Source organism: Cibotium barometz, chromosome 18 (genome assembly GCF_041138505.1).
Source record: "Cibotium barometz isolate CiBa-2024 chromosome 18, ASM4113850v1, whole genome shotgun sequence".
NCBI classification, from domain to species: Eukaryota; Viridiplantae; Streptophyta; class Polypodiopsida; order Cyatheales; family Cibotiaceae; genus Cibotium; species Cibotium barometz.
In genome coordinates, this window is record NC_141063.1 from 42,536,324 (window position 1) to 42,557,385 (window position 21,062).

At 41.2% G+C, this 21,062-nt stretch overlaps 1 long non-coding RNA gene and 1 other non-coding gene across 2 annotated transcripts; both read right to left on the reverse strand.

The window, feature by feature from the left end:
* Nucleotides 1-17,366: 17,366 nt before the first annotated feature.
* Nucleotides 17,367-19,543, reverse strand: LOC147629368 (uncharacterized). The gene is made up of 4 exons (XR_015267932.1): nucleotides 19,106-19,543; nucleotides 18,921-19,010; nucleotides 18,762-18,836; nucleotides 17,367-18,678 (listed from the first exon to the last, which is right to left on the reverse strand). It is a non-coding gene; the product is annotated as an uncharacterized LOC147629368 (long non-coding RNA).
* Nucleotides 19,299-19,460, reverse strand: LOC147629369 (U1 spliceosomal RNA). Its single transcript, XR_015268029.1, has one exon. It is a non-coding gene; the product is annotated as a U1 spliceosomal RNA (small nuclear RNA).
* Nucleotides 19,544-21,062: the final 1,519 nt, after the last annotated feature.

Genomic DNA, 21,062 nt, shown 5'->3' on the forward strand with positions numbered 1-21,062 from the left:
AATCAATTCTTTCTATGCATAAAAATTAATTTTTATAAGAATAACGCTTTTATAATAAAAAAATTTCCTTTATGCATCTTTCTATCCATAGAAATCAAATTTAATTAGAATAACACTTTTGTAATAAAAAAATTCCTTTATGCATCTTTATATGCATAAAAATCAAATTTAATTAGAATAACACTTTTGTAATTAAAAAAAATTCCTTTATACATCTTTCTATGCATAGAATCAAATTTAATCAAAATAAAACTTTTGTAATAAAAAAATTTCTTTATGCATCTTTCTATGCATAGAAATCAAATTTAATTAGAATAACACTTTTGTAATTAAAAAAAATCTTTATGCATCTTTCTATGCATAGAAATCAAATTTAATCAGAATAACACTTTTGTAATAAAAAAAATTTCCTTTATGCAGCTTTTTATGCATAGAAATCAAATTTAATAAGAATAACACTTTTATAATTAAAAAAATTCATTTATGCATCTTTCTATGCATAGAAATCAAATTTAGTAAGAATAACACTTTTATAATTTAAAAAAATTTCTTTGTGCATCTTTCTATGCATAAAAATCAAATTTAATAAGAATAACACTTTTGTAATAAAAAATTTTCCTTTATGCATCTTTCTATGCATAAAAATCAAATTTAATAAATAATATCAGTGATATCCATGCATATTCATAGGTGAATATGTACATGGAGTAATTAGAATATTTCTTTTAGATGCAAAAATGGTGGGAATTACTCTTTTGGCATAACATAAAAATAAACTTTCTTTTTCACAAAATTTTGGAATATTTTGCCATAACCTCCTTTGTATGGCTGACCATTTCTCATTTTTATCTTTCTACAATTGACTTTATTAACCCAATTTAGAGTTATAGAACTCTAATCTATACAATTTTCTAAATTCAAGAGGGTAAACAATAAGAAGAGTTTAATTAATCACTTAGTTAATCTTTCTAGGATTAAGAAGGGTTGGAATGTAAAGAAGAGAAAGGAGTGGCCTTTTCATCAAAGGCATAGCATTTGAATTTTATTCAATCATCTGCAATTCATAAAAATCAAGAAAACCATAGATTTTTCATTAAAATTTGTAAACAAAGTAAGAAAATTAGCTTACATGGAGCTTGTAAGCCCTCCTTTGGCTTGAGGGATTGAGGGTTCTACTATTATTTGAAGTAGTAGTGGCCACCAATTCACTTTGGAGAGGATTAGGCCAAAAACAATTGAATTATTGAAAATTCAATGTAGATGGCTTAGGACAGGAGTAGAGTAATAGTGCATAAAATACCATTAAGCTTTTACAAAGGGGGAGGCTTCTATTTATAGGAAAAATGAGCCTCTAACCAAGCAAACTGATTCTAGAATTTTCCAGATCAGTTTGGTCAATTTTTGACCATTTTTGGGTCAGTTCAGCTTACTTTTTGGATCTAGTTTTGAAATAGGAGAGAGGAGAGATGAAACTATCTCATTTTTGTGATTAAAAATTGGGAGTAATGATGAGAAAAAGGCACCTAATTCATGAGAGGAGATCCCCACACTGAGGTGTCAAAATTCAGTTTTTTAATTCTTTTCTTTGGTCCTTAGTCCACTCTTGATCTTATGTGAGCATTTACTCTCTTCTTTTTTGGGGGGGGGGTTCTTTTATTCTTCAATTTATCTCCTCCCTACATTTGGATTAATCTTATTGGTCCATAGGAACCTTAAATGGACCATAATCCAAAAAATTTTAAAAATCTGAACCCTTAGGCTACGGTCCTTTATACCTATTTTCAATTAATTCCAATTGCACATTGGAAAGTTCTTTTTGAATTTCTGTTTTAGGAAAAACCATTTTATACACTAGGAGGATTTTTATATCCAAAAATATCTCAATTTTGAATTACCTCCCTCTAGACATTTTCTCTCTCCAAGCCAAAAAACAGGGTAAAATAGGATCTTTCTTTTATTTCAGAGAGGGGAATAATTATAAGATCAGAAGGGGAGGTTCTTACACCTACACTCCAGTTACAAACATCATCACAGTAACACTTTTGTAATAAAAATATTCCTTTATGCATCTTTCTATGCATAGAAATCAAATTTAATCAGAATAACACTTTTGTAATAAAAAAACTTCCTTTATGCATCTTTCTATGCATAGAAATCAAATTTAATCAGCATAACACTTTTGTTATAAATTTTTTTTTCCCATTCTCTCCATTAGCAAGCCAACCAAACCAAACACAAATTTGGTTCACCCCATCATGCATCAACTCCCCAATTTGTTGATGAATAACATCACTTTCATCAAACAAGCGTGCACATCCATGGTCAAATACCGAGCATTGTTGAGCGTCCTTATTCCTTCTGTCAATCCATACGTTTCTTTTGTAAAATTTTCATTTCCCCACAAATATGCACAATCCACATCACTATCATGCACTACTACTTGCTGAGCCATGATATACATGAAAGACCAAGATGAAAGAAAAGTCTACCAGTGTAAGACACTGCGTATCATAACATCCAACCCAATTGGAGTCACTAAAAGCATATAGATGAATAGCACCCCTCTTAACATTGTCCTGTAAGTATTGGAATACTTGCTGTGCTTACTACCAACGCTTACTTCTAGGACTATCCATAAACATGCTTAATTCAGAGACCCTAAACTAAATGTTTGGCCTCATATTGCATAAATAGTTCACCTGCATCCTGGAGACTAAGCCTAGCACCTATCTCCATTGGTGTAGCAACAGACTTAGTCTTTAAGACCAAACCATGTAAGCAGTCTTTGTATGTACTTTGACTGTAACATCACAATACCATCATCATACTACATAAGTTGTATAGCCAAAAAAATAATATAACGAGCCCAAGTTATCATCTCAAATGACACATGTGATTCATCCTTGGAGCCTGAAATCTTCTCCTCATTAGGGCCTGTGAGAGCAGTATGTCATCAACGTATAAAACGATGACCAAGAAACAAGTCTTACTCCTCTTTACATAGAGGGTACTTTTAGTTCGACTTTTACGAAAACCATTTGCAATAAAGTGTGTATTTTTCTTCTCATACATTGCTTTGGGAGCATGCTTAAGGCCATATAAAGCTTTTGTTAACCTACATACATTAGACTCATGTCCCTTTTGAACAAAACCACTAGGTTGACATATATCAAATGACCATTCAAGAAGGTAGTCTTGATATCCAACTGGTGTATATTCCATGGTACGCACCCAAATGCAATAATACACCAACTTGTAGTCATGTGAGACGTGGGGGCAAAGGTACCATTATACTCTACATCCTTCTTTTGAGCATAACCCTTTCCAATTAGTGTTCAACATTATCATTAGCTTTATACTTAAGCATATAAACCCGCGTCCTGCCAAGGGCCTTTTTACTATAAGGCAAATTTAGCAAATACCAAGTGTCATTTTTTAGGATTGAGTCGCTTGCATCCATCCAATGATCATTTTTCTTTGCTTCTTCAAAGGAAACAGGTTCCTCTTCATCACATATGATGGCAATCAGTGCATGATCCATAAATGAATAAGATGCATAATGAGAACCTGCATGTGTCTTGTTAGACAAAGGAGTAGCTAATTTGTTATCCGTCAATGTTTGCACCACCAGCCATTTTGATATACGCTTGCATGCCTCTATGGATGCCCTTTTGTAATCCACTGCATCATCCACAATTGCCTCATCAATAGGTTGATCTGTGGGCTGAAATTTGAGTTGATTTTCAACAACCAATATATGGGTTGATTTGTAGCACCTAGTTGAGCATTCATTTGTTCCACATTGGACTCTCCGTTATTGTTCACAGATAGCAGTATATCAAAGATGTCCTCCGCGACGATACATTTTTAAGTTTTCAACAAAGACGAACATCTATACTCAACAAAATCTACCTTGTGGCCAGATAGCAAAGTTTATATCATTTTCTTTTTGAGTTGTATCCCACAAAAATGTATTTTAACATTATCATCTAACCTATTGCATTGTTGTTTAGCAATAAGAGTATAAGTAAGACAACCAAAAATATGCAAATGAGACATAGAGGGCTTCGTACCATTCCAAGCTTCATAAGTGATAATTCTCTGCAAGGCCTTTATGGGGCATGTGTTTGGCACATAACTCGCACACAAAATTACCTCCAACCAAAGAATGTGAGGCAAATCTTGGCCTTTAACCATGCAACATGCCATCTCTATGAGAGAGATATTCTTTCTCTCAACCACCTCATTTTGCTAGGGCATGTAAAACACCGTGCATTTATGTTTTATACCTCTTTCACCCATATATGCATGAAACTCTTTTGACATATAATCCCCTTGTTTTCTTGGTTGGTTGACCAACCTTCATGAGCTGTGGTTATCTCCTCCTGTAAAAGCTCACACAACCATCTTCCATACGCTTTCAATACTGATGCTCACACACAGCTCATATAGTCATCTTATGTGCTGCATTTTCTCACCCATATGTGTATTGCCTATGAGCCACGCATGGTGCATTCTTTTCATATGATGTAACCAACCTATAATAAACACACTTTCCTCATTTAATAGCCCTATGATCTATGTCTTCTTCCCATAAAGTGTCCTATACTATGACTCTCCTTGTTTCTATGGAGAAGGTAAGGTTTCCTCCTAGTGGACAGGATCAAGGACTTACAAACAATGTAAAAGATATGATAGTGTCACTGCTGCTCTTGTGGAAAGCACGATCATTTAGCCAAGGATTGCAACAACGTTAAAGCCCATGCCAAGACCAAGTTTTCAAAGAAATGCAATGATCATATACAGGATGGTGACTCTGATATTGCTAGTGTCCCAAAGGCTGAAAAGCTATGGAGGATTTGGATGGTCAACTCCTATAGTTATACAGATAGTTTCCCCTCGTGTCCTTCTAGCCAGAGGAAGCCTGTGGGCAAGAGAGGAGCCTGATTTTTGGTGCATGAGACCAGTGTGTCAAAGTTTCAAGCACGTAAAATATCTGGCGAGACGAGTTCTTTTTTGGAGCTTTGGACTGGATGTGTTCCAAGTCTATTGCTTGTTGTATCAAAGATTATGGAGTGGATAAGTTCCAGGTTCATTGTGGACGTGATGTGTCCACTAGCTCCTGGGGGATGATGGGAGCGGTGTTTTCCGTAGACTCATAATTCTATACTAGGAGCCAAGTAGATTTCGTTGCTATCCAAGGTGACATTTTGTTTCGAGGAGTCAGGCTGTCCGGTATCTGCAGTACTGTGGAGTGTCCGTGGTTGCATCCTCATCAGCTTATCTCCTTCAGACTTTTGCACACTATGAGCTACAAAGGGGGTGTTAGAATATTGTGCATCTCATTGTGATGTGGGATCTAGATCTGTTATTGGACCCGTGTATTTTCACATTTATGCTAACCTGCTGCTATCGGCGGCTAGCTACATGGGGTCAGTCAGCCACCCACAAGCCTCCCTATATGAAGTCCTCTTCCCTTCTCATTTGTCAATCATTGAACCTATTCATAGGCACACTTGCTCTACACCATCTGCTAGCTAGTATTGCCGTTGTAAAGCCTCTTGCTACATATTAAAGATGTTCATTGTCTGATGTCTCTTCCTCTCTCCCTCCCTCCTATCTGTTTTGCTTCCGCATTGTGCAACTTTATCACCCAGGCGTCCCCCAAAATCTGAAAGTTTTGGATGCCTTTTGGAGGAGTTTTAATGCCTTAATACTATACATCCTTCCCTCATAAACACAAGAGCTTGTAAATGCATCTTCACATGAGATCCCCAATCAAACACCTCCCGAGAAAGCACCTGCCATTGATTAGAATCCTCCTCTAAAAGCTCTAATTAAAACCTCTCATTGAGAACACCCCTGACCAATTCCTCTCAAGATCCAGAAGCTGCAGAATCTGCTCAAATGGATGAATCAGCAAAGATTCTGACCATCCACAATCGTGTCCACCACATGGAATGCTGGAAACAAAAATTTTGCAAGAACCTTGGGTCAAACTAACACAAATCTAACCTCCCCGAATTTGGATAAGTCCAAATGCCGCTTCCTTATCCAAACAATCACCACATCGAGATGATGCTGTGAAAGAAAAACATATTCTAGCGAATCCTACGCTATAATAGCAACTGTAGATCTAGTACTGTTGTGAGAGTGTTAACAGATAGAGAATCACAGTGGAAGGCTTATGCAAACACAAATAGACACATAAGTATCTACTCCAATCAAATGTGCATCCCCAAGAAATCAAGTTCAATAAACAAACAAAACAATGTACGACGACTCCCTCAGATATACAAAATCCTCAACAAACTGACAAATGCAGCCAAGTTGATGACAAATGTGATGTCCACAATCTCCTATAGATTTTTCCTTCAAATGCATGGTTGGCCCTTGCTTTGCTGTTGCATTGCTATGTAAGGCTGAATATCTCATGATGAAAACGCCACACCTATTTATGGGGCCTTTTATGGTCCCTTTTATGGGTCTACTTGATTGACCACAGTTATTAAAGGATTAGCCGACATGCTCTTTGCTCTGCAGGCTGACTATCACCCAGCCAGCCCTGCATCCCAACCCACTGCCTTCTGCCTACTAGTCCACGCACAACCAGCATGTCCTCTCCAGCCTGGCCAACTAGGCTACTAGCACCCATCATGTCCATTGTCTCGGGCAGCCAGTCCCTGATGGTGGCTGCCCGGTGTCGTGCCATGGCACGTCTATGGCGTGAAACCATGCATGATGCCATCAAATACAAATCCAGATGCATGGGGTTAAGTGCCATGATGAGTCATTATATGATGCCTGAGTATATATGTTCAAATTGTAAATAAGGTTCAATAAGATGAGCTGAGGCTGAGCCAGGTCTCGAAGCCTCTGACAGTGTGGTGTGAATTGTGGAGGATTTTTTTTATGCTTATGGAGAATTTTGGAGCTAGCAAACACTTTGTGCCTTGATAGGACTGGATTATGCTTGTGGGTTTGACTGCTTTATTGATTCCATGAGATGGTGAAATGCTCATAAGCCGTGCCTATCATGGTTGAGTTGATATTAACACTGAGACAGAGGACTTTATGGTACATAATTGATCGTATGCTTTAGATGGCAAGGTCGTATATGTAATAAGGATACCGAATGAAGCTTACCTTGATGTGGTGTGGGAAACCTTAGCAAGGCTATGGTGTGAGAAAGTTGATTTTTAATGGTTATTACTTGAAAAATATACGCGTGGAATGGTAGGCGCAGTGAGAAAATTAAAAATGGAAAAAGCGTGATTTTAGCTGCAAAAGGTGGTATGGGCGCCGACTTCCTCGCGGGAAAGAGGAGAAAAACCAGAGATTGGTAAGCGGCGCTTATCAGTGAAGGGTCTGCAGAAAAAAAAACGAGGGACAGAGGCGTGTTCGACCAGAGAGAGTGATTTCACGCTATCAGCGACTGTCAATGGCATGTTGGGGCTTGAATTAGAGAGCAGAATTACTACTTCCTATTGATATGCCTTCTTCAAAATCACAAAAATCAGCTATGCGCCAGCTGTGCGCCGTCTGCAGCGAAGTGTGGAAAATAATTTTTCAAAAGAAAATCGAATGAAATCGCTTCCCCCGCCTTCAGATAAGTAAAAATTTGATAAAATTTCATTTACTTTCCTACCTACCACGTTTGTAAATTCATGGTGCCAATAAACCTTCAAAGGTTTTGTAAAAAAAAGGTGGTTTAATATGAAGAGATGTGAGGATATTGCATCAAGGGACATGGAATCAAAGAATCAGAAATACAGCAAGGACTCTAGTAAAAATTGACTTTGATTCTATCTTAGTGGATCTAAAATGCAGGCCATGGATTTCTTTTAAAATCATGTGAATATGTTAAAGTTATGCCATATATCATTTTGTGTTTGTGAGTTGTTGGAATTTTAAGCCAGATTTTCAGGTGATAAAGAACATTATGAGATGTTGGGAATGGTGACAGTGGATGTATGGAATGAAAAGGGTCACATGTATGTTGGAAATACTTAAAGGTTATGTTATGCCTACGTGTGATTAGCTGAAAAGTTTTGGAAAAAGAAGCCAGTGAATCTATGCTTGGAAAGGGATAAGCAATTGGTACACGAATTCAAGGATGTATTGAGATGAATTGACACATGTATATGTCATAAAAAAATGGATTTGTCCTATGCTTTTTGGGAAATTTTGAATGTGAGTTTCCTTGTTAGGTTTGGTACCAACTCTCACAGCTAGAAGTCTCGTACTTTCCTGGCTATTCCGCACACGTCACGACAGCTTTTTGGTGAACCCGACGTGAAACTGCTGGGGTGAGAGTGTGGTGAAATATACAGGGAAGCTATGGCTGAGAATTCTGAGGGTCAAGGGGTTCATTTTGACCCTGGGGTTATGCAGATGTTTCAGATGTTTACCATGTACATGCAACAGCAACATGCTGCTGAGAGAGGACAAATTTCCACGACCAAAGCATTACAATCAATTGTGAAAAAGATGGATCAATTTGATGGGAAGGACATTACAAAGTACCTGCGCAATTATATTTCATTGGCACAATCTAATACACTGTGTGTTGTGTGCATTCTTGCTTCTTCTTCTCCAAGCTTTGTGTGCTTTCCTGAAATAAGAGAGCGCATAAGAGGATTGCAGACAGCACATGGTGGCAGAAATTGGGAGGAGTTCAAGCTTGCTTTAAAGGATGAATATTTCATGGAGGATTCTGAGCGAGTGACCAAACAAACTTTCTTGGAATGGGTCACAAAACCTAAAATGGAAATTTCTGCCACAGAATTGCTAAGAGAGTTTGAGAAGCGCTATGCCCAGCTGTCAAGGATAGAGCGTGCAACTTTGGACAGAGAAAAAACAGAGCTCTTCTTACAAGAAGCTGGGAAAGATCTCCAGGAGAAATTGGAAATCCTCCTTGAGGATAAGGATACAGAGCAGGGATTAAAGAGTGATTGGAATGATATTGAGGATGCAGTCACTATGTTAGCAAAGCGGCAGCAGAGGAGGGATAAAATGGTGATGGGCTCTGCAACCCCCATAACTGCTGTCACCCATGAGAATCTACCCAAACCAGCTGCTTCAATTCCAAAGATAGATGGGCCGATGGATGAGCTTATCAAGGGTATGCGTGACCTAAAATTGAAGATGTCCAGGATTGAAGAAAAAGGTCTACCATTGCGGCAGGCTTCTATGCAAAGGCCTCAAAGCAAAGAAGGGTTTACATATAGATGCATATGGTGTGATGACCCAGAACATGCAAAGAAGGATTGTGCTAGCTATAAAGAAGCTCTTAAAAATCAACTTGTGTTTTTCAAAGATGGGAAAATCCATCTTACAGAGACTGGTCTTCCATTGAGCACAAACTTTGGGAAAGGAGGGATGAAAAAGCTGGTAGAGGATATGGCTGCTAGTCATGCCATTTCTATGGTTGAGGCAGCAACCTATGGATTAAAGGTTGGTCAATTAAAGCAGGGATTTGAGAATGATGAGGATTATGAGAATGAGAATTTTTGGCCATCAACAATGGAATTAATTGCGTCAAAGAAAGTGTCAAAGCAAGCTTTGCATGAAGCAGGTGATTGTATACGTCTTGAGACTGGCTGGGAGGAGCCTGTGGATTCTTTATCTATTCATGCCTATATTGCCAAATGCCAAAATAATGAGGCACAGGTAGAGGAGAAGCGTAAAAGGGAAAATGAGGAAGGAGGGCCATCAAAAAGAGTTACACGTGGAAGTGAAAAGAAGGATCCTGGGCCATCACATATGCCTCCACAGCATAGCAGACCTCCACAGGATGTTTCAATGGAAGAAGTGCCAGCAAAAATGAAGGAAAAGGGTAAAGGAAAAAGTCCACTCTACAAGCTTCAATCTGATATTGAAGCTGCAACAGATCTCAAAAAGGTGCTTGAAGAGAGGATTCTAAACAGCAGGGTGGAATTCACACTAGGGGAGGTCTTGGGGATTGCAAAGAAAGAATTTCATGATGAGATAATTGATATTATACGAAGAAAAAGGCAGTCCATAATTGAATCTATTCCATCACAAGGGGAGGCAAGCACTTCCAAGACTCATGGAGTACAGGTACAGAAAAAGGAAGAGAGAGAAAATGTGGTGGAATGTAATCACTCTGCTGATGGGGCACGACAAGTGCGCTTTGTGGAAGAAGATGATGAAAAAGAAGTTCTTACAAAGAGTCATTACTCCAGGAGCCATTGGGCAAGAGCAACCACTGAAACCCTTGTCAAGATAGGTGATTTGGAAGAGCCATATGTCGCTCTAATTGATCATGGGTCTGAAATAAATCTTATGGCTAAAAATCTCTACAACAAATGTAAGTGGCCAATGGATGTGGATCATGGGTGGATGATTAAAGCAGCTAATAACTCATCTGGAGAGCTTTATGCAGCATGTCCAAATGTAAGAGTAACTATAGGGGATGTGAAAGATGATCAGAACTTCTTTGTTCAGGAGATGTCATCGTATCCCCTTATCCTTGGGCAACCCTACATTACAGCTGTGAGGATGGAAACAAAAGTTTTGGATGATGGCTCGGCATATGCAAGAATAAGGAGTAAGGATGGCAAGAAAGCTGTTCAGTTCTTGACAGTTTGCATTAACCATGAAAGGAATCGTGAGTCTCTTCGAGCACAGTCACTCCCGAAGATAAACAGAGAATTCATGAATTACAGGGAGATGAGGGATTTTGGCCAGGTGCCATTGTAAAGCGGGATTCCAATGGTACAAGGAAAAATGAGTTCTCGCAGGACTCAATCAATGTAAATAGTTTTTCAACAAATTTTCAGGGATTTTCCAGCTATGGGTCACTGGTTTTTGTAAAAAGCAAGGATTTGAAGCGTGGCATGCGAAAACATATACAAAATGAACAAAAAAGTTTTGAGCAGTGTGGTCTTTTGGGGAAGAATGAGTTTATTTCAGGGGTGCTTGATGAGGTGTCATTTGTAGATACTATGGATGTGCTTTTTGATATGAGAAGAGCATGCTTACAGGGTGGAAATGAAATGATAGAGGTGTCATCTGTGGAGATGTATGATATAATCCAGGAATTTGAGGGGGTGGAATGTAAAAACATGAATTGCGAGATGGATGCTCATGTTGATACAAAGTACAAAACGGTTGCAAAGAAGGTGAAACCAGTTGCCTTGCCCTTGCCACCAGGAAGCAAGGAGAAGATAGATGAAGCTTCTATGCAACCAAATCTTAGAGATCCGAAGAAAATTGGGCATAAATTTACTCAAGAAACTCTAAAAGAGCTGAAGATTGGTGAGAAGGATTTTCTGTTGCCAGTTGAAAGGAAATGCTTTGAGGAGATGCTTGTAAAACATGGGAAAGCCTTTGCTTTTCAGCCGCATGAGATAGGCTGTGTTGATCCAAGTGTAACAGCACCAATGGTAATCTTTACTGTTCCACATGTGCCCTGGAACCTGTGGCCAATTCCAGTACCAAAGGCTCTCTTGCCAAAGTTGATGGAATTACTAAAAGAAAAGATCAGGATGGGAATCTTGGAGCCATCATGTGCCCCATATTCCAACAGATGGTTTACTGTACCAAAGAAAAATGGGACATTGCGCTTTATTCAAGACATGCAACCTGTAAACAAAGTCACAATCAGGAATGTGGGAGCAGGTCCAATTGTGGATGAGTTTGCAGAAGCATTTGCAGGGAAAGCTATATACTCTATGGGTGATCTGTATTCGAGATATGATCAGTTCCAGCTGGATATACAAAGCAGGGACTTGACCACAATGAGAACTCCTTTGGGATTAGTAAGGATGTGTATCTTACCACAGGGAGCCACCAACTCAGTGGCACATATGATGAATGGAATGAATAAAGTCTTACGAGACTTCATACCACAAAAAACTATGCCATTTTTGGATGATGTGCCAATAAAGGGCTGTGATGAGAAAGACAAAGATGAGGATTTGGATTCAAAGGGGTGCCGCAAGTTTGTGGCAAATCATATAAAGGATTGTGACATGATTCTATCCAGGCTTGAAGAAGTGAATCTTACTTTATCTGGGCTGAAATCAGTATTTGGAGTTGGTGAAGTGCTGATAGTGGGACATCTTTGTAGTACTAGTGGACGCCGACCTTGTCCAGCCAAGATAGATGCAATACAAAGAATGAAAGAGACATGCATTAATGTTACAGAGCTGAGGAGATTTCTTGGAGCATGTGTCTTTTATGTTATTTGGATCCCACATTATGCACATGTAGCAGATCCTCTTTATCAACTTTTGAGGAAAAATCAAAAATTTCTGTGGAGTGCAGTACATATTAAAGCTATGCGGAAGCTGAAATGTTTGCTCCAATCATCACCCACTCTGAGAAAGGCAGATTATGAGTGTGGCAGGCCTGTGATTGTTACAGTTGATACTAGTCCTACTGGGATAGAATGGGCAGTAGGGCAAGATGATGAGGATGATCATAGGTATGTAATTAGATTTGGAGCAAAGGTATTAAGCTTTCGGCAACGAAAGTATCCACAGATCAAGAGAGAGTTATGGGGAATAGTCACTGCTCTAAAATGTGAAAAAGAATATCTTATTAGGGCATCTGTACTTGTGGAAACTGATTGCTTGCCACTTCTTGGGATGATAGCAAGTTATACCACTCCAGATATTGCTATGCTTAGGTGGATTGCTTATATCAAGTCACTAAATCCTGAGTTTGAGCATATTGCGGGAAAAGATAATCCAGTTGTTGCAGATATGCTATCAAGAGCCAGGTATGAAGATGAGAAAGAGATGATAAGTGACATTGATGATGTGGGTACAAAGTTCTATACTACAGCATATGCAAAGGGGGACCATATTTGCCTATCAAATGCACTTGAGTCTTTTATTGAGGAAATATATGAAGGAGATTGGTTGCTTATTGGTCAATATTTGAGTACTCTGACAAGGCAAGGAAATTGGTCTGACTCAGAATTTAAGAGGATCCGCAGAAAAGCATATGGTTATTTCTTAAGGGATGGGTATCTCTGGAAGCATCCTAAGCAGAGGAATGCTATGCCACAGAGAGTTATATGTGATAAAGAGACTCAAGGAAAGCTTGTGAAAGAATTTCATGAGAGTCTCTGGGCTGGACATAGAAGTGTGTGGGCCACCTTTACCAAAATAAAGGAAAAATATTGGTGGAGAGGAATGTACAAGGATATTTCCCAATATGTGGAAACATGCATGGTATGCCAAATGTACTCAAATGTGCGGCATCGTGATGGCTTGCAACCAACCTACCCACCTGCCATACACTATAAATGGGTAGTGGATCTAGTTACAATGCCTTTGGGAATTTGGCAGATGCGGTATATAGCACTTGCAAGAGAAGATTTAACAAATCAAGTAGAAGGACGTGCTCTTAGAACAAAGAGTACGGAAACAGTATGCAAATTTCTCTTGGAAGATGTGATCTGCCGATATGGTTGTATTGGAAAAATAACAGCTGATAGGGGTGAGCTAGATGTTGAAGAAGCAAGGGAATTCTTCTCTAGAATTGGTATCAAACTGTCCCTAACATGTGCTTACAATCCAGAGGGCAATGAAAAAAGTGAGCGAGGACATCCTCCAATCATTAAAGCTTTGGCTAAGGCATGCAGAGAAAGAATGAGAGAGTGGCCAAAGCTGCTACCATATGCCTTGTGGGCTGACCGTACAACTCATAGCTCAGTGACAGGATACATGCCTGCAGAATTAATGTATGGTCAGAAGCCAGTGATGCCAGTTGAAGAAGTAGTTCTAACTTGGAATGTATTGCCCTGGGTGGAAGGATTGAGCAGAGATGACCTCCTTGCATTGCGAATAAGACAGCTGGAGAGGAGGCCTGAAGATGTAGAGCTTGCTAAAGCTCGCTTGAAAGATGCAAGGCTGAAAAATAAAGAAAGATTTGATAGCAGACACAGACTCCGGCCAAAACCTATTGAAGAAGGTGATTGGGTTCTAATGTATGATAGTAGCCTTGACAACCAATTCACTGTTCAAAGAAAATTTGCAAAAAGATGGTTTGGCCCTTACATTGTCAAGCATGTGCATGAAAATGCCACGTATACTCTGTGTGAGCTTGATGGGACAGAAAAAAAGAATCTTGTGGCAGACAAAAGAATCAAGATATTTAAAAGAAGGCATGATAGTGATCCTTTTGTTTCACAAGAGACTCAGGATGAGAGGCTTGACAGTGGTAGTATGGATATGGTTGAAGAGGAAGAGGATGATCTTCCTGGAAGTGCAGAAGATGAAGACGACATCCAGTTATATGTGGACCTTGATGATGATTTGGCACATACCAGAGGATGTGCAGGTTTAGAGGGGGTGGATGTCGTGCCATGGCACGTCTATGGCGTGAAACCATGCATGTGACGCCATCAAATACAAATCCAGATGCATGGGGTTAAGTGCCATGATGAGTCATTATATGATGCCTGAGTATATATGTTCAAATTGTAAATAAGGTTCAATAAGATGAGCTGAGGCTAAGCCAGGTCTCGAAGCCTCTGACAGTGTGGTGTGAATTGTGGAGGATTTTTTTTATGCTTATGGAGAATTTTGGAGCTAGCAGACACTTTGTGCCTTGATAGGACTGGATTATGCTTGTGGGTTTGACTGCTTTATTGATTCCATGAGATGGTGAAATGCTCATAAGCCGTGCCTATCATGGTTGAGTTGATATTAACACTGAGACAGAGGACTTTATGGTACATAATGGTTGTGGTCTTGATCGTATGCTTTAGATGGCAAGGTCGTATATGTAATAAGGATACCGAATGAAGCTTACCTTGATGTGGTGTGGGAAACCTTAGCAAGGCTATGGTGTGAGAAAGTTGATTTTTAATGGTTATTACTTGAAAAATATACGCGTGGAATGGTAGGCGCAGTGAGAAAATTAAAAATGGGAAAAGCGTGATTTTAGCTGCAAAAGGTGGTATGGGCGCCGACTTTCTCGCGGGAAAGAGGAGAAAAACCAGAGATTGGCAAGTGGCGCTTATCAGTGATGAAGGGTCTGCAGAAAAAAAAACGAGGGACAGAGGCGTGTTCGACCAGAGAGAGTGATTTCACGCTATCAGCGACTGTCAATGGCATGTTGGGGCTTGAATTAGAGAGCAGAATTACTACTTCCTATTGATATGCCTTCTTCAAAATCACAAAAATCAGCTATGCGCCAGCTGTGCGCCGTCTGCAGCGAAGTGTGGAAAATAATTTTTCAAAAGAAAATCGAATGAAATCGCTTCCCCCGCCTTCAGATAAGTAAAAATTTGATAAAATTTCATTTACTTTCCTACCTACTACGTTTGTAAATTCATGGTGCCAATAAACCTTCAAAGGTTTTGTAAAAAAAAGGTGGTTTAATATGAAGAGATGTGAGGATATTGCATCAAGGGACATGGAATCAAAGAATCAGAAATACAGCAAGGACTCTAGTAAAAATTGACTTTGATTCTATCTTAGTGGATCTAAAATGCAGGCCATGGATTTCTTTTAAAATCATGTGAATATGTTAAAGTTATGCCATATATCATTTTGTGTTTGTGAGTTGTTGGAATTTTAAGCCAGATTTTCAAGTGATAAAGAACATTATGAGATGTTGGGAATGGTGACAGTGGATGTATGGAATGAAAAGGGTCACATGTATGTTGGAAATACTTAAAGGTTATGTTATGCCTACATGTGATTAGCTGGAAAGTTTTGGAAAAAGAAGCCAGTGAATCTATGCTTGGAAAGGGATAAGCAATTGGTACACGAATTCAAGGATGTATTGAGATGAATTGACACATGTATATGTCATAAAAAAATGGATTTGTCCTATGTTTTTTGGGAAATTTTGAATGTGAGTTTCTTTGTTAGGTTTGGTACCAACTCTCACAGCTAGAAGTCTCGTACTTTCCTGGCTATTCCGCACACGTCACGACACCGGCCAATCCGTAAGTGCATTCGATTACCCACCACTAAGACTGAAACGACACTACAGAGTAGACATGGGTGCAACACACAAGAAACTCCATTCCAGTCTCACCCAAGAAATTGAAAGTCCGAAGCACTGGGAGACCATTCTGTGTCCTACTTTGAAGCTAACATTAAGTCCTCTCCTTGTAAGCACAGAAGCTTGTAAATGCATCTCCACAGAAGACACCTAATCAAGCACCTCCCGAGGAAGCACCTGCCATTAATGAGAATCCTCCTCTAGAAGCTCCAATTAAAACCTGTCATTGAGAACATCCCGAGAAATTCCTTTACAGAAGTTGCAAAAAAAAAACATCCACTAGTGCATCTGCTCATATGGATGAATGAATCATAAAAGTAGACAACACCCCTCAGTAATGTTGAGTCAAACCTGTATCCACAAGTAACTCCTCAGCACCCTATGCTCGGACCAATATCCACCAACTCCATGGAAATATCCATGTCCTACACCCAACCAGAATCTCTGGGTAATGTCAAAGGAGGCGAATCCGAGACACAAGAAAAACAGAGGAGGAGCTTTCCCAGGCTCTAATAGCAACTGTAGATCCAGTACTGCTGTGAGAGTGTTAACAGATAGAGAATCACAGTGGAAGGCTTATCCAAACACAAACAGACAAATAAGTATCTACTCCAATCAAATGTGCATCCCCAAGAAATCAAGTTCAATAAACAAACAAAACAATGTACGATGACTCCCTCAGATATACAAAATCCTCAACAAACTGACAAATGCAGCCAAGTTGATGACAAATGTGATGTCCACAATCTCCTATAGATTTTTCCTTCAAATGCATGGTTGGCCCTTGCTTTGCTGTTGGATTGCTATGTAAGGCTGAATATCTCATGATGAAAACGCCACACCTATTTATAGGGCCTTTTATGGTCCCTTTTATGGGTCTACTTGATTGACCACAGTTATCAAAGGATTAGCCGACATGCTCTTTGCTGCAGGCTGACTACTATCACCCAGCCAGCCCTGCATCCCAACCCACTGCCTTCTGCCTACTAGTCCACGCACAACCAGCATGTCCTCTCCAGCCTGGCCAACTAGGCTACTAGCACCCAACCTATTGCTAGCACCCATCATGTCCATTGTCTGGGGCAGCCAGTCCCTGATGGTGGCTGCCCGGCCGATCCGTAAGTGCATTCGATTACCCACCACTAAGACTGAAACGACACTACAAAGTAGACATGGGTGCAACACACAAGAAACTCCATTCCAGTCTCACCCATGAAATTGAAAGTCCAAAGCACTGGGAGACCATTTTGTGTCCTACTTTGAAGCTCCTCGCCTTGTAAGCACAGAAGCTTGTAAATGCATCTCCACAGAAGACACCTAATCAAGCACCTCCCGAGGAAGCACCTGCCATTAATGAGAATCCTCCTCTAGAAGCTCCAATTAAAACCTGTCATTGAGAACACCCCGAGAAATTCCTTTACAGAAGTTGCAAAAAAAAACATCCACTAGTGCATCTGCTCATATGGATGAATGAATCATAAAAGTAGACAACACTCCTTAGTACTGTTGAGTCAAACCTGTATCCACAAGTAACTCCTCAACACCCTATGCTCGGACCAATATCCACCGACTCCACGGAAATATCCATGTGCTACACCCAACCAGAATCTCTGGGTAATGTCAAAGGAGGCGAATCCGAGACACGAGAAAAACAGAGGAGGAGCTTTCCCATCGGAAACATGCCACATGCCCAAGACATGCAATGGCACTTCCAAACAAAACTTGGGAGAAAAACTCCTCCGCACATCCACCCAAGTCCACGGAATACATCCGAATCACCCATCCGAATGACGACTCCCATGCTGGGGCTCATGCCAGCCCGAGCATTCCTAAAACCACCAAAAGCAACCTTCCAAATGTTGCTCAATCACCATGCTTAGGCTGGTCCACCTCTTGCTTGTGGTGGCCTTCCTGCTTGGATTGGCGGGCAACAATGGATGCAGAGTTCGAGCTCCGTGGGTCCAAATTTCCCGCCCCGCAAGGCACCAACCTCTTGACGGAAAGCCAACATCTGCTCGACTTGCGTGCGGGCCTTAACAGCCATCTACTCTGTCAACATACGGGTCAAGGGGCAACCATCATCTGATCCTTCACACCTGTAAAGAGAAACAAATGGTACCGAGTAGTAAAAGAGACTTTCCCCAAACCCTTACATGTTCCCTTGGTTCCACCCTAGTCATGCAGGCAACATACATGGGATGCTGCAAAATAAATGTTCACAAGAACCTTGGGACAAACTAACACAAAATCGAACTTTCTTCAAACCCGGATGTGCTCTCTTGACTCTACGGGCTGCTTCCCTAGCCAAACAATCAACACACACAGATGGAATGGCGGGAACTTGCTAGGGTTTAAGCAATTGTAGACCAACAGAGTCTAAAGAGAGAATGGCAATGGAGGACTTACGCAAACACACACACACACACACAAGTATCTCCTCCGATATGGTGGCAAGCCAAGCTCAAGTTTACCACACACACACACACAAGTATCTCCTCCAATATGGTGTCAAGCCAAGCTCAAGTTTACAACAACAAACAATTTCGACGAGTGTATGGGAAAAAAATGATCAACAAACAGAGAGATGCCCCATGCTCATGTCCTTTGATTCCCTCGCAATTTCGCCTTCAGCTGCAGGCTTGGCCCTTGCTCTGACTGCTGCTTCACTGTTGCGTCCACCTCCTGATATTGAGAAGCTTCAAATGAGTGGAGAGATCTCACAGCCAATGAAGTGTGGGGCTAACTAACTAAGCAAGAAGGAGAACCTGGGGGGGACCAGGGATGAATCTGCCATGTGTGGTTGTGGTGGAAACCGATGATCCAAAGCCTCCTCCTTTATCCTGTAAGGAGAGCAAGAGAGGAATGTCAGGAAGAGAGAACACCATCCGGGGCAAAATCAAGAGCAGCAATGGTTCAGAACAAACATGTGGATGAGGTCCATGGAGTCCCCTGCGCGGTCCAGTGCTGCTAGCCGAGGTGGCTGTCCGTAACTGGCAGTAGGCAGATATGAGCAGGTAGGAAGTGTAAGATCACAGAACTCTAGACTAGAAAGGCAGAGGCTATTCATTCATGTCAAGTGCTCCTCCTGCTGACAGATCCCATGACGGATGCGTAATCCAACATTGCTGGGGCTCATGTCGCCTTTTGCCTCAACAACAGCAGCAGCATGGAAAGGGTGGTCTGGACTCTGTCTCCTTCTCCGACGTAGGGTATGCAAACAGCGGTCTGTCTCAGAGTATGCAAACAGCCGGTAGCCCAAATGGCCTGCTGCTGGCGCTGCGCGGTTTGGAGTTTGGTTTTGGGCGGGGGCCGCGCGAACGCGAGCCCCCGCTACCACAAATTATGACGTGCACTCTCCCCGTTGGGGAGATGCTAGGGTGCAGCCCGTCCGGGAGTGCAATGGAGAGGCCGACCCTAGGCCATCGGCCTTCCTGATCACCGATCGACCCCGCCCAGGTAAGTATACCTTCCAGCCGCGCGTGGACGCTCTTTAGTAGGCGCCTGTCAACCAGCCACGCCAACCTCTTATGGGACCTTTCCCACGACACGCGCAGCACTACCCTCAAAAAGAGTCGTACTTCCTTGAGGCTTGGAATAAGCTAAGCTCTCTCTACTACTACAAGTATCTTGTGGACATGCATGGGGGAAAAGACTTCCATACTCTACTACATGGTGTACGCAATCACCTGTACTGCTCTTATATGAGCCTCAAAGAGTACACTGCCTTTTATAGGCTTATCTTCTTTCACACATCACGTACCCTCCCTGGGGCAGTGACACAAGGCCACATCACCGCTTATCACACTCACACATAAAAACGGCCTCGCGTCTACAGTCATCAATTTTTTCTTCATCACATCGCGGCCATCAACCCTTACACAACACGAGAGAACGCATGCAGCATCATGTTCATCATGTGGTGCCTATGCGCACGGCCTCGTGGAAGCTACGAAGCCCTTCGCCTCCTCTTCCAAAGTCAGCTCCAAAGCTAAGGCCATCGCCACAAAAAGAGGACCACCCATGGGCAAAGTTATGTGTGCAGAGGGCTCTCTGCTAAATCTTTGTGCTGCTCAAGAAACCCTTCTTTGCACGGCGAGGGCAGAGAGGCAGCAAACTCGGGCAAGAAACCCTGTACTCGCACCACCCAAGTTTGGCGGCAAAATTGGTGGCTGGCACCGTCGTTGGGCTGAGTGGACTCTCTGCACACCGCTCAAAATTGGTGGCGGCCCATGGCGGATCTAGGCAAGCAACACCTAGTGGCTCTCCCGGTTTTGAATCAGCGCGGGGCGGGCAATAACCTCTGGTGGTCACTAGCAGCAATAAGCTAGCGCTGCAGCAATTTGAAAGCCTAGCTTTGATACCGTTCACGATCGAGGAGATTAGGGGCAAGCAACTAATCATCCTTTATCCACTAAACTCACGACTTTGTTATTATATGTCACTACACTAGTAGCCTACCAAGAGTAGCTCAACCTCATCCTATTCTCTTCAATCTACAATGTGCTCCTCACATTGACCCTATTTTTGTGTGTCTAGCTTCTTCTGGTGGGATTCTAACTTCACATCTACGGTCTTGCAATTAGTTCTCCCTAGATTCCAAGTAGAAAGCTAGTCATTTTGTGAGCCGCCCACAAAAGCAACTAACGGGATTGTTAGCTAGCATTTGTGAGGTTATAGCAAGAATAAATATTTATGAGGGCTTTCCTTGAACTTTGCTCGTTAGACCACTTGTGTAAAGCTTCCATTAGGCACTCTTGCCAATGGTGGAGGCTTTTCTACTTACATCGGAGTAGCAGGTAGAAACCCAAAGCATGTTATGTCCATTGTCAAAGAATAGGCACATTAGGACGAGCTTCTACTCCTACTTACATTGAAGTAGAAGCTGGAAACCCAAAGGGCATGTTCTCTCACATCACATACAATGGGACAATGACACATCACATACACTGGGATAATGACACATGGCTAAACATACGACATCACTGCTTATCACACTCACTCATAAAATGGCTATAAGAGCTCATTCACACGCATAAACACACTAAGTTATCTAAGGGCTGTTTCAC